General features: G+C 40.9%; 2 pseudogenes; both read left to right on the top strand.

Moving 5' to 3' along the window:
• Positions 1-5,023: 5,023 nt before the first annotated feature.
• On the top strand, positions 5,024-5,937 carry LOC149234074 (cytoplasmic tRNA 2-thiolation protein 1 pseudogene; annotated as a pseudogene).
• A 3,150-nt stretch (positions 5,938-9,087) lies between these two features.
• On the top strand, positions 9,088-10,013 carry LOC149234073 (cytoplasmic tRNA 2-thiolation protein 1 pseudogene; annotated as a pseudogene).
• Positions 10,014-12,199: the final 2,186 nt, after the last annotated feature.

Genomic DNA, 12,199 nt, shown 5'->3' with positions numbered 1-12,199 from the left:
GATGTCATGAAGGCCTACCTTCAAATTCTCGTTTGATGAAGTCCTCGTTATGTTGCTCCAGCTCTTGTTCATCTAATCACTTGTACCTTAAAACAAGATATAGAGAACAACAACAAACATAATAGAATACAACAAAAACGCTCTACTTAAAGAGTCGAGGAGATTCAAGCTATCAAATATGCAATCTGACATAAGATATAGGAAATAAGCTATTGATTTGTATTAATATAAACTAAAGTAAAACTTACAACCAAGCCTTGACGTTGTAAGTCTCCTTGAAGGGTCCTGTCAGCATGTATCCGCAAGCATTCACTCATGGAGTGTCTCCCAAAAGGACGAATAACTCTCTCTCCTACACAAAAGGTTGATGCTATAACAATCTCACAATCAAGCCAAATCCACTCAAAACTATCCCAGTCTAAGTTATATAAGAGGCTACTTCCACACTCTAGCAAAAATCTCTACCTCTACTACTGAATTCTTGAACTCTGAAGCTATTTTCCAACTCTCTAAACTCTGAAGCTAGCTGATCTTAGCCATGGAGGAGGCATTTATAGGAGGAGGAGCTTCCATAAGAGATGGGAGAAAGAGCTTATTCCTTTGAGAGGTTGCACAAAAGGTGGAACAACCATCCCAAAGGAGAGAGGCGAGCTCATCTTATCCATCAACCAACCCTAGGACCGCCCATGAAGCTATTACACTTTTAAGCTTCGACATTTTCTTTAAAAAACTTGCCAAAAGTAGCTCGTCGCGATTGCAATACAGAGACAGAGCGACAACTTCGCTAGGGCTACTTCAATCTTGGCCATCTTCGTGGGTGGAACAACTGCTTATCCATGACAAACCAAAAACATAGGTAAAAAATGGTCTGCTCTAGGGGTAATGAACTGAGGTATTCTTCCTAAAATGACAGGGAAGACATTGACACATATTTTGCAACATGATACAAAGCAGATATCAATAACACGAATCGACAGTGTCCAGGATTAGGGAATGCGGGGTCGGTGACAAATTACTATGTAACACTGGCATAGTGACCCGGCCCTCCGCAATTGTAGCAAATCAACTGCTTGCGACCTCTACCAGGTCCTCCTCCGCCTCAACCTCGTCTGTGCCCCTGAAATCCTGTTCGCACCATTCCTGCATTTTGGTCAAGGTGCAACGTTTTAGCCTGAACTCTGTAGGTGGGAGTTCTATCCATCATCAACTCATAACTTCTGCAAGTATGCTCGTCATGTCCCACCAACCTACAAAAGTTGCAGAACAATTGTTGCAAAGTTTGCGTATACTTCTGTAACAAGTGGCAGTTATCTATGGCATGTTTTCCTACTATTTGACAGATCGTGCACCACAAAGCAGGCACCGCACTAGGTCCTGCTTGAGCTTCTGGCCTTAAAGGCATCAGTCCTCCTCCTGCGAGGTAATTCGTAAAATCTTGGCAGTGGTCTTTGTTATGACCCTGACCCTTGCATTTCACACACCATACTTCTTCGCACACTTCTGGTCGAACCGTCCTGTCCTGTTTCAAACTCTGCATCTCAAGCTACAGATTCTTCAGCTACGCATGGATTTGTTGAACTCCTAGGTTAGGATCCTACATCGGTGTCTCATGTAGCCTCATAGCAATCTCTAAGGCCTCTGCCTAAGTTGTTATCTTCTGTTGTGATAGCGCACTCCTTAAATGTGGTAGTAGCGAAGCTACAAACCACTCATGATGTTGTCCATCTATCAAATTCATATTGGCTTCGCGAATCGTACATTTCAGCCTCTGATCCAGTTCCCAAGGAGTCTCACCTGGTAGCATCGTGATCTCTTTGAATCCCACAATCAACTGCGCTTTCGATTTAGGCCTGCTAAATTCTATTTTTAGCGTTGTTTGGACATCCGCGACTCTCACATTCAGGTTATCGTTGGAATACTTAATATACCAGGTCAGTGGGCAATCCTGCAAGGCGCTAACTAGCATGGCCTTCTTTATATGGTCATTGGTAACACCTTGCGCTTCCGATACAACTCTTTCAAACAACCAGAATTGGTCTAGATCCTCCTTTCCAAAACCTTTGAACACAGGAAACTTCACTGTGTTTTCCATACTGAATCGTAGTGGTGGTGGAGTTGGTATGGGCGAAGATGGAGGTGATGGTGGTGAAGCTGGTGGTGGTGTGGGTGGAGGTGGTATTCATGGAATTCTTTGCCTTATCAGATGGATAACACTTCGCGAGGTCTTCCTCGTTCCCTCGTGGAGGTAAAATCAAGGGGCTATTCTCTGGACCCTTATTTCCTTCATTCCTATAAACCTTTCCACTTCACGTAGCTCTGAACATAAAGGTAATGGCATAACTCGCTTTTCAGACAACAACATTTTAATCCAAGTATTCAAAGACTTTACATACTTACCTCGTGGTCCTTTGAGAAAGTGCCGCTCTGCCTCGCTATAACTGACTGAGGTGTCAACTGCAAACTCAGTAACGAATCTTCCTATAATACGATCGAGCCAATGATCGACGACGCACATGATCTTATCCTCCGATGCTTCCAATCTTCACACTAGTTATGGGGTCCACACAATAGGACTGTCAAGCTTCCACCTTCCTTGGCTATCTGCTAGCTTCGCGATCCACTCGTATAGCTCAGTAGGGAAGGACACGAAAAATATTTCATGGATCTCTGTATACAGGTAGTTGTCTAGCCACTCTTCTTTTGACAGTCACAAGTTTCTATTCTCCTGCGCTGCGAACTCATGAATTCTTCTATCCAACTAGCCTTCAATTTCCTTCTTAGTTGGATTCCAATGATACGACATCACACATCTCTCATGTAGATTCTGGTCCCGACAATGGAACCATGTGTTGGCTTATGGGGGCCTGACCTAGGTTCAAAGTTATTTAGCCAAACAAATCCCTACACTACTGGCCCTTTCGCCATCAGCCCGCAGAGCGCGGACTGAAGTCTCACCCGAAATAGTATGGGAGGATGATGGAACCAGGTTTCCACACCCTTGAGATAGCTGTGATGTCGTTTTATTCCAACTAGACCTGCCTTCGCGTAGGTCGCTTCGTGCTCTGTTCTAACCTTCAGTACCTTCGCGATTTGTTACAATCAGCTTTCACATAGCCCTAACCAAGGGCTAAGATGCTTTCACTCTGTTATGGCAGCAAACTGTGCTATTCCCAAACTAGACTAAGTATCTTACTTATCTTATTACCAGATCTTGATTATCTTTGTGTAAACAGATATTCTAACTTGCGCTCACTTAGCCAATACAGTTATACATATTTGCACATCATATAAGCCTTAGAAGTGAAATTCATACCCAATACAACATATGCATAAAACAGGAAATAAAGACGCAGAAATGAGAGAATCTTCTCTTTATTAATACTTTAGATGGTTACAGACTCAACTCACCCTGCGCACTCAGCTTCAGGGGTCCGCACACTCAGTTGCAGACTACTAGGCCTCTGCACACTCAACTGCAGAGCCTCTACCTACGCTACGACCTAAAACTAGATTTACACTTTAGATCTATCTCGCATACATTTTCATTCCTTAGACTTTCTATGATTAGTTGCTTTAACTACTTAGAGCTTCGCTCTATTTATACAATCCCATATTTCACGGACCACGGGTAGACCTTCTGAAGCCAACATTACATTATCAAAATAAGGGTGGATAACGCTATGACTCTTTAATAACTACGCGCTCCATGCCCACAAAATGCAGAGTCTTTACTTTGGAATTACAAACTTGGACCAAAATTTGGGCTCTAAGCCCCAAAACTGCCCTTGGGGGATCCCGCACCCAACAGTAAGGTAGGATTTCCCTCCTAACTCCATTCTTATCCTCGACAGGCTTTTCATTGGTAGTGAAGAAGTTATTTTTAGCAGTGGCATTGGTTGTCTTGTCTTCTCTTCCCCATTTGATCCCAATGGTAGGGTTGTCACTCTGCTGATTAGCTGAGGGACGAGTGAGCTAGTAACAATACATAGTACAATACTCCTCACAAGTACTCAGTACTATCTCCACCTGCTACACACAAACTAGCTCAGATCTTAATCAAGTTGTTAGACTCCGTCTCATGTCAGAGATTGATTTTTCTTCAAAACAGGGTTTTGAAGAAGAAATCATTTAAATGTTACTTTTTAGATTATGTAATTTGTTCTTCAGCTCTTCAACTGGCAGCGACTTCAAGCTCCTACCTCTGTAAAAGCACAAAGAAAACAAAGCATACATCAGACTCTACTGTTGATGAATTTGGTCAAGTTTTATCTTCATATGGTTTCAATTATCGTGGTACAGAGGTTCTCTACAGTGGCACCCTTGGTACAGAGCTTACTTGTGAAATATTCATTGGTCCAGTTTACTATCAACAACTTCAACTTGCAAGTGTGTTGGATGAAGTTAGAGAGGGGTCGCTGGAAAATTGATGTTCCAGATCTTGATCAAATACTCATAGCCTCATATACCCTTGTAAGTCTTCGCAGCATATCTATGTGACCTTTATTGGATGAATTTCTGATCTGGTAGCCTCTCTTTCGGTGAACTAGACTAAATTTTGGGTATCCAATTGGTACTCTCTAAGGCTCATGTTTGTTTGACTGTGATATTTTCTAAAGCTCGCAGCCTATTACAGTGATCTGAATACATTTCTCTGTGGATTACATATCGCTTTGTCTAAATAATTCAGTGGTTAGATTCATAACTTGTGGCTCGTATATACTCTCATAGGCTCGCTCTTTGTTACACTCTATGTGGCCCATATGTATTCCCTTGCACTATTTATGTGGATCGTATTTCCGAAAGAAATGGATTCACCACGAAACCTTGGCCCAAAATCCTGAAATGTGCTGGCCCGAATTCCTATAGTTTTCCTAGAAAAATTGTGGGCTGTTTGGACTTACGCGTGAAGGTAATGGCTAGTTTGTAAGATCGTCTCGGTGAAACCAAAATATTCATTCCGAAAAAGGCTTCAATTTTCCGTTGATGGAATTGTGAGCTCTGCACACCACAAATGGAGTAGAACATGGAGAAGCCAAAGAAAATGGGACGCCAGTGCGACATGTGTGCACAAAAGAGAGCTGCTCTGAGAAGACCCAAGACTCAACAACAGGTATGCAGGGAATGCTTTTATTTTGCCTTTGAAGAAGAGATTCACAAGGTTATTATCGAGAACCACCTTTTCAGACCAGGAGAACGTGTTGCTATTGGAGCTTCTGGTGGTAAAGACTCCATTGTTCTAGCACATGTCTTGACAGAGTTGAATAAACGACACAATTATGGTCTAGATCTGTTCTTGCTATCAATAGATGAAGGCATCACTAAACGACATAATTATGTACATTTTGTGGAGTTTTTCGTCGCCAGGCTTTAGATAGAGGGGCTGCAATGGTAAGAGCAGATAAAATTTCAACTGGTCACAATGCAGATGATATAGCAGAGACTGTACTATTAAATATTCTTCGTGGAGATATTGCTAGGCTAAGTAGATGCACATTGATAACAACAGGGGAAGATGGATCTACTCCAAGATGCAAGCCTTTTAAATATACATATGAAAAGGAGATCGTCATGTATGCATATTTCAAGAAGCTTGATTACTTCTCTACCGAATGCATTTATTCACCAAATGCATATCGAGGCTTTGCTCGTGATTTTATTAAAGATTTAGAACAAATCAGACCAAGAGCAATCCTTGACATAATTAGATCAGGTGAGAATTTTCGCGTTTCTTCTTCAGCAAAAATGCCAGAACAAGGTGTATGTGAGCGCTGTGGTTATATTTCCAGCCAGAAATGGTGCAAAGCATGTGTTTTAATAGATGATTTGAACCGAGGCCTTCCAAAACGTGGAATTAATCGAACTAGGGGACGCCATGCTTTAAAAATTGATATGCCTGCTACAGATGGAGTAGCGCCCCTCCTCTGCACAGCTCTATAACAAGAAAGTCACTTTCAATGTAAACAGATGATGAGTTTCAGATCATGGGGAACCTGAGACAGACAGGATTCCGTTCCATGATTTCCGCCAGCGATTGATCCTTTGGAGATTTTGTGGGCGATGTGGCTCTTAGAAGACGGACTGTGAACTGTTGCCGATGCTACCATATAGCATGTGCTTGGATGTGTTAAACGTTGGGTGCAACCACGCAAACCTCTTTCAGTACAGTTGTCATCATAAGGACATGTTTTTAGTTTAAAGTGGTTTTATTAAAATGGCAAATGCAACGTGGCAAATTGAACTTAAGTCAAGACCAAAAATGCGATTTGGTTTAAGATTCCAATCCTGATCCTATGGAGATCTGCGCTCCAGCATTCATCTTTTAATTAGCCAATGATCAGAGGATTTTTAGGGACATGGTTCTGTTTTAGGATAGAATGTGACGCTCCTTTCTATTATTGTACATTGCAGTTGAAACAACGCAGAGGGCTTGGGGTCGATTTGTTTTCCCCGAGCTGTGTTTATTTGATATATTAAAAGATAAAATTTATGTAAAAAGAGGGGGGGAGAGTTTCTGAGTGCTGAGTGCTGGAATAGAGCTTTCAATGTACAGTTTTCTGCAGAGATTTTTAATGAAAATTTTGCAGCTCTAATTTCTGAGATTCATGTGGTATGTTAATTTAGCATAAGTTTTCCCTTTGTCTCATATGTAAACTGTTATGTTTCATTCACCTCATGATCATTTCTAATTGAGCAAATGAAGTGTTTAGGTAGAATTCATAGTATTATATGCTCTGCCTATAAGTTTGTTCAATTCAATGTTTTCTACTGTTTAAGGAGGATTCAAAGTATTGTTTTCCCTCCTTAGCTCCTCACCTGTCTTGCCATCTCATTTAAAACTAGATTTGATGCTAAATTCCTTGCCTACCTTGCCTCAGTCGTCAACCTGTGTTGTTCATTATATTTCTCTGTTTGAAGCTGTGATTTTGCCCATGCAGCCCAGAAAAACCTCGTTATTTAATTAAAAAAAACCCCAAATCAACCTTTATAATCAGTTTACTAGCCTAATATCAGTGTCACTGTATTGGTCATCTCTGTCCATTGAATATTCTACCGAGTTTGACCGGAGAGAGCCTTCTCATACCCCGTAGGGCTAGCTACGAGGTGAAATGGTTTGATGTTGCCTTGAAGGTTTACCTTCCTCAGCCTAGGGTGAAATCTCAAGCACTAACATAATGGCGACCATACTGGGGAGAACATTCGACTTGTTGATTGTCTCGTCCCAGTACATGCAATCAAGGTGCAGATCTGATGCTGATAGTGGATAATAGTCAGATTCATTTGCAGGCTGAACCATTCACTTGGCGACTCCAACTCGATCCAGACATTCCAGTGCCTGTTGATTCATTCATGTAATGGTAGGGTATGTGGCAAACCCTGCACTGTGTGAAGCTCTAAACGAATTTAGAGAATGCTTAGTGGATATTGAAATTAATGAAGAAGTTTTAAGTTTTTTCCTTCAATGTTTGAAATCTCCGAATTATCATCCTAGCGTCTGTGAGTTACTTGTTGAAAGAATCGAGAAAGAGATTCAAGATTTAGATGAGCAGATCCAGTCTTATGATTTCCAAGACCCTAAAAAGTTCTTGGAAATCCTCCTTCCTTCACAACAAGCAATAACAGACTTGCCTATAGAGGTATACATTGACAATGTGCAGCTGGAAGCATGTGTTGCAGAGTTGGGGCAGCCAACAGAGTCCGGTGTCCGTGATCCTATTGCGGCATACATGGACACATTTTTCAGGTTGATTGACAGATCAGGCTGTCTTTTCCGTGACCAGGGTCACCACGTGCATGAAGGGCTGCCAGCATCTGCATCTGTGTCCTGGTGGCAGCATTCTCAAGCGGCTTCATTATCAGGTTTACTTGAATGGTTAATATGGCATTTTAGCATTACCTGATCTATTATTTGTACAGCAGATTAGAGTAGGTTTTGTAAATAAATAAGCAGCCATAAGGGCAACATCTTGTTTTAGTTTGCTTGAAGGTTGTTTGAGTTCAGTTTCAGTTTGAAAATAAGTCAAGAGTTGTGTTGATGATGACTCCATTGCCCAATGGATGGAGGCACTGTCTGCTCTCCCAAAGTTTTGCGGTTCTTGGCACCTCCACAAAGCGGCAGCTGCCATCCCAAGTGGAGCCAATGTTAGACTCCGTCTCATGTCAGAGATTGATTCTTCTTCAAAACAGGGTTTTGAAGAAGAAATCATTTAAATGTTGCTTTTTAGATTATGTAATTTGTTCTTCAACTCTTCAACTGGCAGCGACTTCAAGCTCCTACCTCTGTAAAAGCGCAAAGAAAACAAAGCATACATCAGACTCTACTGTTGATGAATTTGGTCAAGTTTTATCTTCATATGGTTTCAATTATCGTGGTACAGAGGTTCTCTACAGTGGCACCCTTGGTACAGAGCTTACTTGTGAAATATTCATTGGTCCAGTTTACTATCAACAACTTCAACTTGCAAGTGCGTTGGATGAAGTTAGAGAGGGGTCGTTGGAAAATTGATGTTCCAGATCTTGATCAAATACTCATAGCCTCATATACCCTTGTAAGTCTTTGCAGCATGTCTATGTGACCTTTATTGGAAGAATTTCTGATCTGGTAGCCTCTCTTTCGGTGAACTAGACTAAATTTTGGGTATCCAATTGGTACTCTCTAAGGCTCATGTTTGTTTGACTGTGATATTTTCTAAAGCTCGCAGCCTATTACAGTGATCTGAATACATTTCTCTGTGGATTACATATCGCTTTGTCTAAATAATTCAGTGGTTAGATTCATAACTTGTGGCTCGTATATACTCTCATAAGCTCGCTCTTTGTTACACTCTATGTGGCCCATATGTATTCCCATGCACTATTTATGTGGATCGTATTTCCGAAAGAAATGGATTCACCACGAAACCTTGGCCCAAAATCCTGAAATGTGCTGGCCCGAATTCCTATAGTTTTCCTAGAAAAATTGTGGGCTGTTTGGACTTACACGTGAAGGTAATGGCTAGTTTGTAAGATCGTCTCGGTGAAACCAAAATATTCATTCCGAAAAAGGCTTCAATTTGCCGTTGATGGAATTGTGAGCTCTGCACACCACAAATGGAGCAGAACATGGAGAAGCCAAAGAAAATGGGACGCTAGTGCGACATGTGTGCACAAAAGAGAGCTGCTCTGAGAAGACCCAAGACTCAACAATAGGTATGCAGGGAATGCTTTTATTTTGCCTTTGAAGAAGAGATTCACAAGGTTATTATCGAGAACCACCTTTTCAGACCAGGAGAATGTGTTGCTATTGGAGCTTATGGTGGTAAAGACTCCACTGTTCTAGCACATGTCTTGACAGAGTTGAATAAACGACACAATTATGGTCTAGATCTGTTCTTGCTATCAATAGATGAAGGCATCACTAAACGACATAATTATGTACATTTTGTGGAGTTTTTCATCGCCAGGCTTTAGATAGAGGGGCTGTAATGGTAAGAGCAGATACAATTGCAACTGGTCACAATGCAGATGATATAGCAGAGACTGTACTATTAAATATTCTTCGTGGAGATATTGCCAGGCTAAGTAGATGCACATTGATAACAACAGGGGAAGATGGATCTATTCCAAGATGCAAGCCTTTTAAATATACATATGAAAAGGAGATCGTCATGTATGCATATTTCAAGAAGCTTGATTACTTCTCTACCGAATGCATTTATTCACCAAATGCATATCGAGGCTTTGCTCGTGATTTTATTAAAGATTTAGAACAAATAAGACCAAGAGCAATCCTTGACATAATTAGATCAGGTGAGAATTTTCGCGTTTCTTCTTGAGCAAAAATGCCAGAACAAGGTGTATGTGAGCGCTGTGGTTATATTTCCAGCCAGAAATGGTGCAAAGCATGTGTTTTAATAGATGATTTGAACCGAGGCCTTCCAAAACGTGGAATTAATCGAACTAGGGGACGCCATGCTTTAAAAATTGATATGCCTGCTACAGATGGAGTAGCGCCCCTCCTCTGCACAGCTCTATAACAAGAAAGTCACTTTCAATGTAAACAGATGATGAGTTTCAGATCATGGGGAACCTGAGACAGACAGGATTCCGTTCCATGATTTCCGCCAGCGATTGATCCTTTGGAGATTTTGTGGGCGATGTGGCTCTTAGAAGACAGACTGTGAACTGTTGCCGATGCTACCATATAGCATGTGCTTGGATGTGTTAAACGCTGGGTGCAACCACGCAAACCTCTTTCAGTACAGTTGTCATCAGAAGGACAGGTTTTTAGTTTAAAGTGGTTTTATTAAAATGGCAAATGCAACGTGGCAAATTGAACTTAAGTCAAGACCAAAAATGCGATTTGGTTTAAGATTCCAATCCTGATCCTATGGAGATCTGCGCTCCAGCATTCATCTTTTAATTAGCCAATGATCAGAGGATTTTTAGGGACATGGTTCTGTTTTAGGATAGAATGTAACGCTCCTTTCTATTATTGTACATTGCAGTTGAAACAGCGCAGAGGGCTTGGGGTCGATTTGTTTTCCCCCAGCTGTGTTTATTTGATATATTAAAAGATAAAATTTATGTAAAAAGAGGGGGGGAGAGTTTCTGAGTGCTGAGTGCTGGAACAGAGCTTTCAATGTACAGTTTTCTGCAGAGATTTTTAATGAAAATTTTGCAGCTCTAATTTCTGAGATTCATGTGGTATGTTAATTTAGCATAAGTTTTCCCTTTGTCTCATATGTAAACTGTTATGTTTCATTCACCTCATGATCATTTCTAATTGAGAAAATGAAGTGTTTAGGTAGAATTCATAGTATTATATGCTCTGCCTATAAGTTTGTTCAATTCAATGTTTTCTACTGTTTAAGGAGGATTCAAAGTATTGTTTGCCCTCCTTAGCTCCTCACCTGTCTTGCCATCTCATTTAAAACTAGATTTGATGCTAAATTCCTTGCCTACCTTGCCTCAGTCGTCAACCTGTGTTGTTCATTATATTTCTCTGTTTGAAGCTGTGATTTTGCCCATGCAGCCCAGAAAAACCCCGTTATTTAATTAAAAAGAACCCCAAATCAACCTTTATAATCAGTTTACTAGCCTAATATCAGTGTCACTGTATTGGTCATCTCTGTCCATTGAATATTCTACCGAGTTTGACCGGAGAGAGCCTTCTCATACCCCGTAGGGCTAGCTACGAGGTGAAATGGTTTGATGTTGCCTTGAAGGTTTACCTTCCTCAGCCTAGGGTGAAATCTCAAGCGCTAACACAAGTCACAGGTTCAAATCTCCTCTGCTGTCTGCCTGCCTCTACTGCGCAATCCAATGTGAGAATAGGAATGATCCAAGTTCGAATTCCCTTTTGTTGTACCATGCAATCCTCATTGGCAATCTCAATCAATGATTGTGCAAATCTCATGCACAACTATAGTCACAACTGATAGTAGTCTCCACCTCTAACACCTGTCTCCACTGAACTGTCCATGCACTGAGTTAACTAATGTATTCTTTAGTTGCTTTATGAGTTAATAATTAGTGAATTAATTAATAATTAATTCACATCACTCATCGCTAGTGTATTTGCAGTTAGACTAAATACAACTAGTTCAACTAAGTCAAACTGAACACAGCTCCATCAACTCGTCAATCAACTCCACCAAACTCAATCACTTGAGTTCTAACTGAAGTCCATCATGCAATAGCTCAACTAACCCATAAGAAAAGTGTATTTCCTTTTGGCAGTTGCATGTGCCACATCTGTAGCTCGAACTGAAGTGCTCAAAGAGGATAAGATAATGTTTATAGTCCAAATATTATTAAGAGCTAATAATTTTCGACTGTTCTATATTTAGACTGGCAGTCTAAAAATAGACTCCGCCCATGTGTCTAAAAATAGAAGTCCATCTATTTTTACCAACATGACCAATCATCCACAAATAGCATCCTGCAACTCATAGACCATGATCCATATGTCTAAAAATAGACTTTGCACCAAAAATAGCCTGTGGGCCCACTTAGTGAAGGCGACTTCTTTTCACTAAGCTCCGTCATCTTGTTGCATTTTCAAAACTCCCTCTCAACAAGATATGGATTATCTGCAACCCCTATCCTGCAACTCTGGAATGTTCTGCATGCAACACATTTTCCCGGTCCACTTGCTCCAACAACACTTGGAACAAAAACACTCCCAACTGACCACTCTGTTGGGCTAGGAACATACTCT

This window comes from Pinus tabuliformis, chromosome 8 (genome assembly GCF_031772625.1).
Source record: "Pinus tabuliformis cultivar Carrire ecotype Pingquan chromosome 8, CPIR1, whole genome shotgun sequence".
NCBI lineage: Eukaryota > Viridiplantae > Streptophyta > Pinopsida > Pinales > Pinaceae > Pinus > Pinus tabuliformis.
Note: the sequence above shows the minus strand (reverse complement) of the source record. Positions and strands in the feature narration are given on the sequence as shown.